We start from the raw sequence: 9,531 nt of genomic DNA, 5'->3' as shown, positions 1-9,531 counted from the left end.
AAACATGCATAGCCAAAAATGTGTTGCATATAGAAAGCCCTCACTTAAGGATTAGATAACAAAAGTCTTTTTCTTTATGAGTCAGCATTTGCATACCCACATGCTTAGGCATCTTGGCCTCAAAGCCAAGCTATAAGCCCTACCTTCTAAATAAAAATAACCCTACCACTCTACATTTGCATTGAGACCGGACGACATGGTTTTAAAAGCAATTAGGAGGGTTAGCTGGTAGTCCCTTCCAGGCGGGACAATAAATCCAGAAGTCGGGCGGGTTATGCCTCTTGTGAGGTGTAGCTTGTAAGTCCCTCTTTGCACTCGTTAGATCTAGGTTCGAGGCACCACCTCTCAGTAGTCCTCACCTTAGTCTTAGGGTTCGAGGCACGGGTTGATTCCAAATCACCCTATAAGCCCTCAACTTTCGGGCAATTCCTCCAACAAGTGTTGTTGGGATGTAAGCCCCAATCTTCTAATAAAAAGTTCAACTTAAACCAAATTTAGATTCAAAAATGTAAAGCCCAACATAGGATAGTTTGGGCACCTCTGAGTTTCATCTCAGAATCAAGTGTCCCTACTTCACCTCCTTTGGCTTTCATTCCCAAAATATAATCCTTAGTTGATCTCATCAACCTCCTCCTTGAAATCCTAAAGGCCAAAACCTTTAAGCAAGATTTTCATGGATTTTAAAACAACAAAAATCAATTTTAGCCAATATTTAAATGACTTCCAAAGAAAGAAAACCACTAGTTTAATCAAAAGTTTTTCCAAATCAAACTTAGGATGTAATTAACCATAGGGGCTTGCCCCTATGGGATGTCTGTACCCCATAAATAAATAAACTCCACTCGACCAAACATTGAGTGGGGGAATCTCTGTTAAATAATTGTAAATTTTGTTATTGAGTCCATAAGGAAATAATATTTTTATCCTCTGAGGTAATATATCATCATTCTTATGTCGTACTCGATGATAAAATATGCAATCCGTTTGAGGATACAAAAAATTCTCCAACAGGAATTATTAAGAGAATCATATAATTGTTATAATTATAAAACTTGGAGGCCAGTATAAAAAGTAGCAATAATAAAAACTATGACTTGTTCTAATAATATTATAGCTATGATCTTATTGACCTTATTTATTTGATAGAGGTGAAGTTATATTATCAGAGACACTCAGAAAGTAAAAGTGATAGTTTCATCGCCTATTCACATTCAAGCCTTTTGTCATGATCAAAGGAATCAACATGAGTCATCCATTTAAACCACTCCCAACCTTTACTTGATCTTCCTCCTATTTATTGGTCATGCCACTCTTAAAAAACTTTAAGTAGACCACTCATTTCTCATGAAAGGGGTGAAAGTTTGGTCCTTTGACACCAAAGAGATCTTTTTCTTCCCAAATCATCCCTCAAGACAAACCTTGAATACAATAGTACTAAGATGCAAGCTTGCTAGAACAACTGTGTGAAACTCCCTCCACACCCCCTTGAAACCTACAAGGATTTTCTCCCTCTCAAACTCTACCATTTCCTCTCTCCCTTTCAAGCTCTCTCTAGAAAAACAAAGACTCAATACATGTCAAAGACACTTATAATGTCTTTAGAGAAAGATTAAATAAAGAGCTTCAAAAACCCTAAAAAATCAATTCTATTATCAAAGATCATCCAGTACAATCTTGTATGTTCCTCCTGTGTTATTAGTGCAAAATAGCCCTTTTTTACATTACAAACTGCATTATCTTGTATGATCAGTTTAAAAGTTTATATTGATCATTTAGGATGATTTTGTTATCATACATGATGATTAGTTAATAAATTTATGATTTCCATCTTGTACGATTGGGTGTCATCCCATGCATCATATCAGTCGTCTAGTATGTGTTGTAACTCGAATTTATGAGTTTATATTTTTTATGATAGCAAATATTATAGCTCACATCTTGTTATCTATTTGTATTTGCAATATATTTTTGTTTGTGTGTATACTAATATTTCAGAAACACCATGCAACATCAAATAAAGAATCAAAGCTCAAGATTGGGTTGAAGAAGGTTATGTAGTAAAGGGTTTATAATATTTATTAATATTTTTTCTATTTCTTGTCTCAAGTCCTGTAAGAGTGTATGCTTGCTTGGTGATAATGCACACACACACACACTCAGGGGGAGTGAGATTGAGTCAAAACCAAAAGTTTAAGTTTTGAATTAATCGTACTAGACGATTTCTATCATTTAGGACTATTAGCTCATTAAACTAATCGTACTAGATGATTTTGGATTATCTAGGATGATCCTTTATAATCTTAAAAAATAGCCACTAATGATAATTTAGGCGAGGATCTAAGATTCAAATTTTTGTTCTAATCATCCCAAATAATCTAGATAATCCTAGATGATCAATACAAATCATGTCTAAATTGATCAAGTGATTAGGGGATTAATTTGATTAAATTATTCAATCAAATCATCCTGGATGATTTATATATCATACCGAATGATGTTTGCTGATATATTTAATTTTTCCTAAATCGTCCAAGACAAAATACCATATTTTTTCTTCTAATAGTCTAGGACAATTCACAATATCATCCTGGATGATCAGTACAAATTTGATTATATCATCTAGGTAATCATCCTGGACTATCAGGTCGAATTCTGTACATCATCCTCGACGATCATGATATTATACTGGACGATATTTGGTGCCAGAATTGAGTTTTTAGGGTGTTCTGAAACCCTTTTTTTAAGTGCATCGTATGGGATGATCCTGCGATCGTCCTAGATTATATTTGGCACCAGAATTGTGTTTTTAAGGTTTTTATAAGCCCTCTTTTTAAGCACATCATATGGGACAATCCTTCGATCGTCCTGGATGATTTTTGCTGCTAAGATTAATTTTTAGGATTTTTCAAAGCCATATATTTAAGCTTTGTCAAAGCACCTGGTAAGTATCTTTCACATTCATTGAAGCTTCATTCTTCTGGAGAAAATTTGAAGAGAGAACTTGAAAGTGAGATAAGAAAGGGTGGAGTTTGAGAGAGGGAGAAGATCTTTGGAGGGGGTTTCAAGGGAGTATGGAGGGCTTTCACACGGTTGCTCCAGTAAGCTTGCACCTTAGTACCATCAGATTCAAAGTTCAACTTGGGGGAACTTTTGGGAAGAAGAAGATCTCCTTGGTGTCAAAACACCCGGCAACTCCACTTCACCGGGGAAGGTGGAAGTGATTTTATAAGGGCTTCTCCGCCTAGCTATGGGGGCTAAAAGAGAGTCACTAAAAGTTTAGTGTAATACTCGGAGGGTGCCTCCAAGGAGTGGACGTAGGTTAAGATGGACTAAACTACTATAAATCTTATGTGCTCTTTCTTTTATTATTTCTACACTTTATTTTTATTACGATTAACTATGTGGGTAAAATATCTGATTAATATTTTTACTGTTGATTTATTTTGTTTTTGCTACAAGATATAAAAAGATATTTATTTTAGTTAAAGAAGTTTTAAATATCCAAATCACTCCCCCCCCCCACCCCCACCCCCCCCTCTTGGTTAGCCTCGGGACTTATTCATAAGGGCTTAACATCCCTGATAAACTTTCAGTATGAACATTATTGATCATCCTGAATAATCGGATTGAATAAATTAACCATAATTAGTCCTAAAATTATATGATTAATTTAAGCATGATTGTCATAAGTCATCTAAAATGATGTATATCATCCTAAATAATTAAAAAAAAATTAAATCTTAAAATCTTGCCTAAATTATAATTGGTAGCTATTTTTCATGATCATAATTGATCATTGTGGATGATATATATCATACATTATGATTAGTTAAATGAGCTAATCATATAATATGATATAAATTATATAGTATGATTAGTTTAAAATTTGAACTTCTTATTTTGACTCAATCTCACTCCCCCTAAGTGTGCGTGTGTGTGGTCATCAAGCTAGCTTACATCCATATAGGACTTGACTTAAGAAATTAAAATACATCAATAAATATTGCTAAAATATTTACAGCATAACTTATTCTACCCACTCTTAGGCCTTGAATCTTTATTACATGGTACATAGTATTCCTAAAATGTTAGTATATATATAAATAAATATACATTATAAATACAAGTAGACATAAGGATGTGAGCCATAATATTTGTTATTATCAAAAATATAAACTCGTGAGCTCAATTTATAACAATCTTCCTCTTTTTAATGATGACAAACAATACTTATTGAGTCATATAATATAATTAGATGGATATCTTTGTTGAGTAACCTTGTATATACATAGGAGAGAGAAAAATAATTTTTGAGAGAGGTTTTTTAAGTACATCATTATGTATAATTTTAGCATTGTATTATATGATCTTATTTTATAATATATAATTTTAATTCATACTGTATGATCTATTATGCTCTATCAAAACCCAAGCTGCCAAAGGCTAAAAAAGATATTAATTTTGTGTTGATCATACAGTATGATTTGGTTCATAATATAAGCTATAATTAAAATCATTCTTAATTAATCAAGTAGTTATATATGAATAAAAATGCTCAAAATCAATCACCCTTGGTCGTGCTCTTATTATTTGGGGGGCTAAGCGACTGAAGCACCTATAGCAGTTATACATTTTATTTATGAATTTTAGTCCCCTTTGGTGCTGTGTGAGCACGACCATCTGTAAGAAAACACCATCAGTATAAAAAGCATTCCTAACCAATGGGTACTCTATCGTTCACAACACAATGCAAAAAAAGTGTTGGAAACCATCACAGAAAAGCATCACAGAAAACTAACTCAAGTAGCAAAACAAATGACACACGGGTCACATACAAAGCGCCACAACAAAGAGACAGAAAGAAAAGCAGAACATCGACCTAACCTAAAATTTATAGTCGTGTCCTAACAAACAAGTCTATGTATGTGGGCTATGTAGTTTTGGTTATGTCCTATATGGGATGATTTAATTATAGTTTCTTGCATTCTAATTTTGTTAAAGGCCAAAGAAGAGTTTTTGTTTAAGTTTTAATATTAGTACTTTAGGATTGATTTTAGAGATTTTTAATTTTAGTATTTGATTGATTTCCACCTTTATTTCTCACCGAGGCTGTGAGGTTTATTTCACCCTCCTTGGGACTAACTTAATAGCCTCGTAGGACTGGATTACTAGTGGCAATCAACTTTATTGAATTATTTTTAGTTGGTTATAAATTAGAAAAGAAAAGTAGATTATGTGGTTTATTTCACCCTCATTGGGGCTAACTTAATAGCCTTGTAGAACTGGATTACCAGTGGCAATCAACTTTATTGAATTATTTTTAGTTGGTTATAAATTAGAAAAGAAAAGTAGATTAGGTGGTTTAATTCACCCTCCTTGGGCCTTCTTTTTTGGATTTTCTCATTTTGCGACCATTCAAAATCAAGGCACGAATAAAAAAGTGGCAGAAAGACTAAAAGTTAAGCAACAGACGACTAAATGCAGTATAAAGAAAAGAATGAAAATTAAACATAAAAAGAATGTAGGCATTGTTATTGTTGGGCATATTTATTTGAAGCCAAGTGTGCCTCTAAAACAACCTTCTCCCTAATTCGATGTGATACGAATAAAGAAGAAGGTATTTTCAATGTCCTTTGCTATCCCCACATTCCAAACAAAGCACTTGATACATTTAAAACGACTGACCAAATTGTTGCTGAAATAAAGCTCAAAAACGACGAAATGGCACAAGCTCCAAAAAACTAAAACTCAAAACAAGTTTTCTTCAACATTCTTCTAAACTCAACTTCTAGAAACAAACACTAGTAAAAGAAAGCTAATTCAAATAAGAAAGGTCATTCGTTTCAAGAAGACATCAAAAGAGACCCTGCTACACAAAACTCATCATAAAACCATAAATCCTAAAAATGACTTAAGAAACCTTTTGAATGAAACTACACATAAGACTCTTGTCGAAAAAGAAAACCAAAACACCAAAACTCTTTTTGACATAAAAAAAAATCAAGTGCTTCTTATTATATTTGGAGTGTGATAAATCCATAAAGCTTTCCAACAAGAAAGTTTTATAAAACCTCTCATTATAAACCATTCGCAAAACTTATAGCATAAAGTCCTCTAATACAAAATAGTGTAAAGCCAATGATAAATCACCTCAACATAAGCAAGCCAAAACTTCTCCTAATCATGAAGCAACCACCAAAATCTTTCCAACAAAAAAAGAGCAAATCATAAGATTTTTGCATAAAGCAAATCATAAAGTTTTCTTTTATCTCAAAGCAGAAGTAATGAAAGAAGTAGAAAGATAAACATTTCGTTCATGTAAAGAGACACCTCATGTAACTACTACTCTCCAATCAAACATATAGCATAAGATAGTGCAAAAGCATTTCTTTAACATCTCAAGTAACTACTGCAATGTAAGAAGATGTCTTTAAAAGACTACAGATAAAGCTTTGAACATGTATCAAACCTTCCCTTTGTACTCCCAACAATGCCATGATAGTGAAACTATGCTTATTTTAAAAGAGATATCATAATCCTTAAGCCAAGCAACAAAACCACACACCAATATAAGTTTGAAACTCAATTATTCAGTGAAAAGTGCAATCATTATAAGAAGATTTTGATATCAATTTACTTTCCCAACAAGTTAGAAACCATGTTCCAACAACATGATACAAGTAATGTCATACCAAATCTATAAAATGCATACTTATCTTCCAACAAGTTTCCACTTTCATGCTACATGCCACCAAAAATTCCAAATAAATCTCTAACCCAAATTCATGAATTTGCTCTCATGCCAAGTATTCCACCACAATTGACAATATGATTTTCACATGATATTCAACAAACTCATAAAATCATAAAGAAAATTCATCGACCCGAAAAGGATCAAAAATATTCTACAACACAGCTCAAAATCCTTTCCAAAACTCCAAAAGAATTATTCAATGTAACTCATGCAACCTTGTATCGAATCGAATTGAACTCTCAAGTGGATCACATGAACACATGAAGCTTTTCTAACAAACTTGTATCTTTTATGCTATAAGAAGACCTTTATGTAAAGAGAATATAACACAATCACAATATGATTACAAGAAAGAAATTTTATAACTTGCTTTCTAAAATTCAAGAAGCATTTCAACCAATTATAAAACAAGAGTAAGCTTGAGTCCAAAAGAAAACCAACTCATATTTGAAACCCATAAAAATTCTTTAATACTTCTCCCAAAGATGCTTTATATAAAAAAAACTTATGAATGCCTCCCGACATTCCTACAACCTTCCAAACACTTCATGAAACCGTTCAACACATTCTCTAAATAACAATGATGAAGGCAACTTAACCATGGGATTTCAAATCATCTATCATATAAGAATAGTAATGAAGAAGCATAAGTTATGCATACATATCAAACAAAAAAAATTATCCTCCAAATAGCATGAATCAACATACTTTTTAGTATACCATTCATGAGACTACCTATGGCTAGTAGTGATTTCATCTTTCCTTGAAAACATTAAAACATCACTTGATAATCAAATATCGTAATAAAGCTAGATAATAAGAGACGATGGTGAAGGCATCATACATGAATACGTTTACGACATGAACAAAATACTCTCATGCATCAACTTTGCATGTACTGGTACTCAAGAAATGGGGTGAGCTAAGTTATCCAACAAAGCTACCAAACCTCACATAGCATAACACCAAATATATCCATGATATCACATCCCACCAATACATGCGAACAACATAGAATGGAGTTACCCACTTGCTACACATTTCATGCTAGGCTCTACTTACAACAACAAGTTTTGCTAATAGAAAAAAGAAAAATCATTCCATATAATATCCAAAATATAATCCTACCAAAAGCCCTGAAGTGAAGCGATGAGCAATGAAGACATGGGATTTCACATAAGCACAAAGTATTACTTCATACTATCTTTTTACCAAATCAAGACGTGAGATTAAGCATTCATGATACCAATCTAAATTTCCTAACAAAACCAAGTATTCTTTCTTCTAGTGGCATTCCACCAAACACTTGATATGCAAAGTTTGCAAAGCTATATAAAATTAAAACAAGCTTATATGGAAATCATGATTTTAACACCTACTTGATTGAACTCAACCAATCAACCTTCACAATACTACTCAAGCTCTATGTAACGGCCATCTCAACAATATGCATTCATGAAGCAAAAATGAAGTTCAAACAAACTTGGCTCTCAGATTTTGCCGAGGGGGAATGGTAGGAGAAGAAGTGAAATAAGTAGTAGAAGAAGGAGAAGAATAAGAAGAACAAGAAGATGAAGAAGAAGGAGGAGAAGAAGAAGAACAAGAAGATGAAAAAGGAGGGGAAGGGTTACCTGCTCGCAGGAAGAGGTATGGGCTTCGAGCGGCTAGAGCTGGCGACGGGGCGTCCGGCCTTGGATTCCGCAAAAGCTGGCTGGAGGCATCGGGCTTGGCTAGGGGTGCTGGAACAGAGGAATGGACAGGGGGCTTCGGCTCCTACTTGAATCCCGATCGAAAGGGGCACGAGATCGGGAGGGGAGCTTCGGTTCTCCTGGGATTTAAGAACTATAGGGAGATGGGGAAGACCGGGAGCGTGAAACAGAGAGATTTAGCGTGAGAGAGGGAGAGTCCAAGAGCCTAGGCGTTTTTCCTGGGAGCTTCTACCAAGAGAGAGGGAGAGTGAGTTGTGCTGGAGCCTTGTCCATCTGGACTCTTGCTAATAAGAGGGAGACTGCCTGGGAGTTATTCGGACCGAGAGCCAAAGCTGGCGAAAATTCAACACCCCGAGAAGGTTTTCGTTCCAGACCTCTACAGGCACGAAGCATCGAAATAGCCCCGTCTCACCTGAAACCCCGCTAAAAGGTAACCAGACAAGTACCAGAATGGAAGATCATGTTTTTTTTTTTTTTTTTGGGTAAAATGAGGGCTTGGCCCATTCTATTAAAAGACAAAATGATTATACTTTAAAAAAAACCAAAAAGCATTGCCACAGAAAAATAGGCAAGCAGTGAACAAAACTATAAAACAAAAAATTAAGAAACAGAAAGCAGACAAATAGTCTGTAGCCAGGACTCAGAAAAGAGAAATAATCATTAAGCAATCAGCCTCCTTTGGTTGCCCGTAGACCGTCCAAAAGGAGCGGCAGGATTCATCATCGTCCTGAGCTCAAAATTAAACCTGCCGTTGTATCCAAAATCCCTCTAGAACGAAGCAGCGTCAGATTTGGATTAGAGCAGCAACAAAAATTGCTACCAGCACATCCAAAATTGAATTTAGTAGCCTGCCGAATAACTCCAATTTTCTCCAGCAAAACAATAGGGGCATAGAAGAGTTCGGCGGAACCACAGAAGGACATCTTAAAACCAAAGTACCACCAGCAATAACAAGCAGCCCTCCAAAACAGATACCAGCATATAACAGAACTCATCAGCAAGCCATGGAACGAGTTGAAGTTCACAGAATAATTGCCTGCCCAATTGAAACCAGCAAACCGAACGAAG

The 9,531-nt window shown here is 34.7% G+C and overlaps 1 long non-coding RNA gene across 2 annotated transcripts in view; it reads right to left on the bottom strand.

The window, feature by feature from the left end:
- LOC110105360 overlaps positions 1-8,921 on the bottom strand; it is a 44,661-nt gene extending 35,740 nt beyond the window's left edge. Inside the window, exon 1 of one of the 2 annotated variants that reach the window (XR_003699617.1) lies at positions 8,386-8,921. This is a non-coding gene — a long non-coding RNA (uncharacterized LOC110105360). The remainder of the gene's footprint in view (positions 1-8,385) is intronic. The other variant, XR_003699616.1, reaches the window with a different exon arrangement.
- Between the last annotated feature and the right edge of the window lie 610 nt (positions 8,922-9,531).

Source organism: Dendrobium catenatum, unplaced genomic scaffold (assembly GCF_001605985.2).
Source record: "Dendrobium catenatum unplaced genomic scaffold, ASM160598v2 original_scaffold_98100, whole genome shotgun sequence".
NCBI classification, from domain to species: Eukaryota; Viridiplantae; Streptophyta; class Magnoliopsida; order Asparagales; family Orchidaceae; genus Dendrobium; species Dendrobium catenatum.
This window is presented reverse-complemented; position numbering and strand designations above follow the sequence as displayed.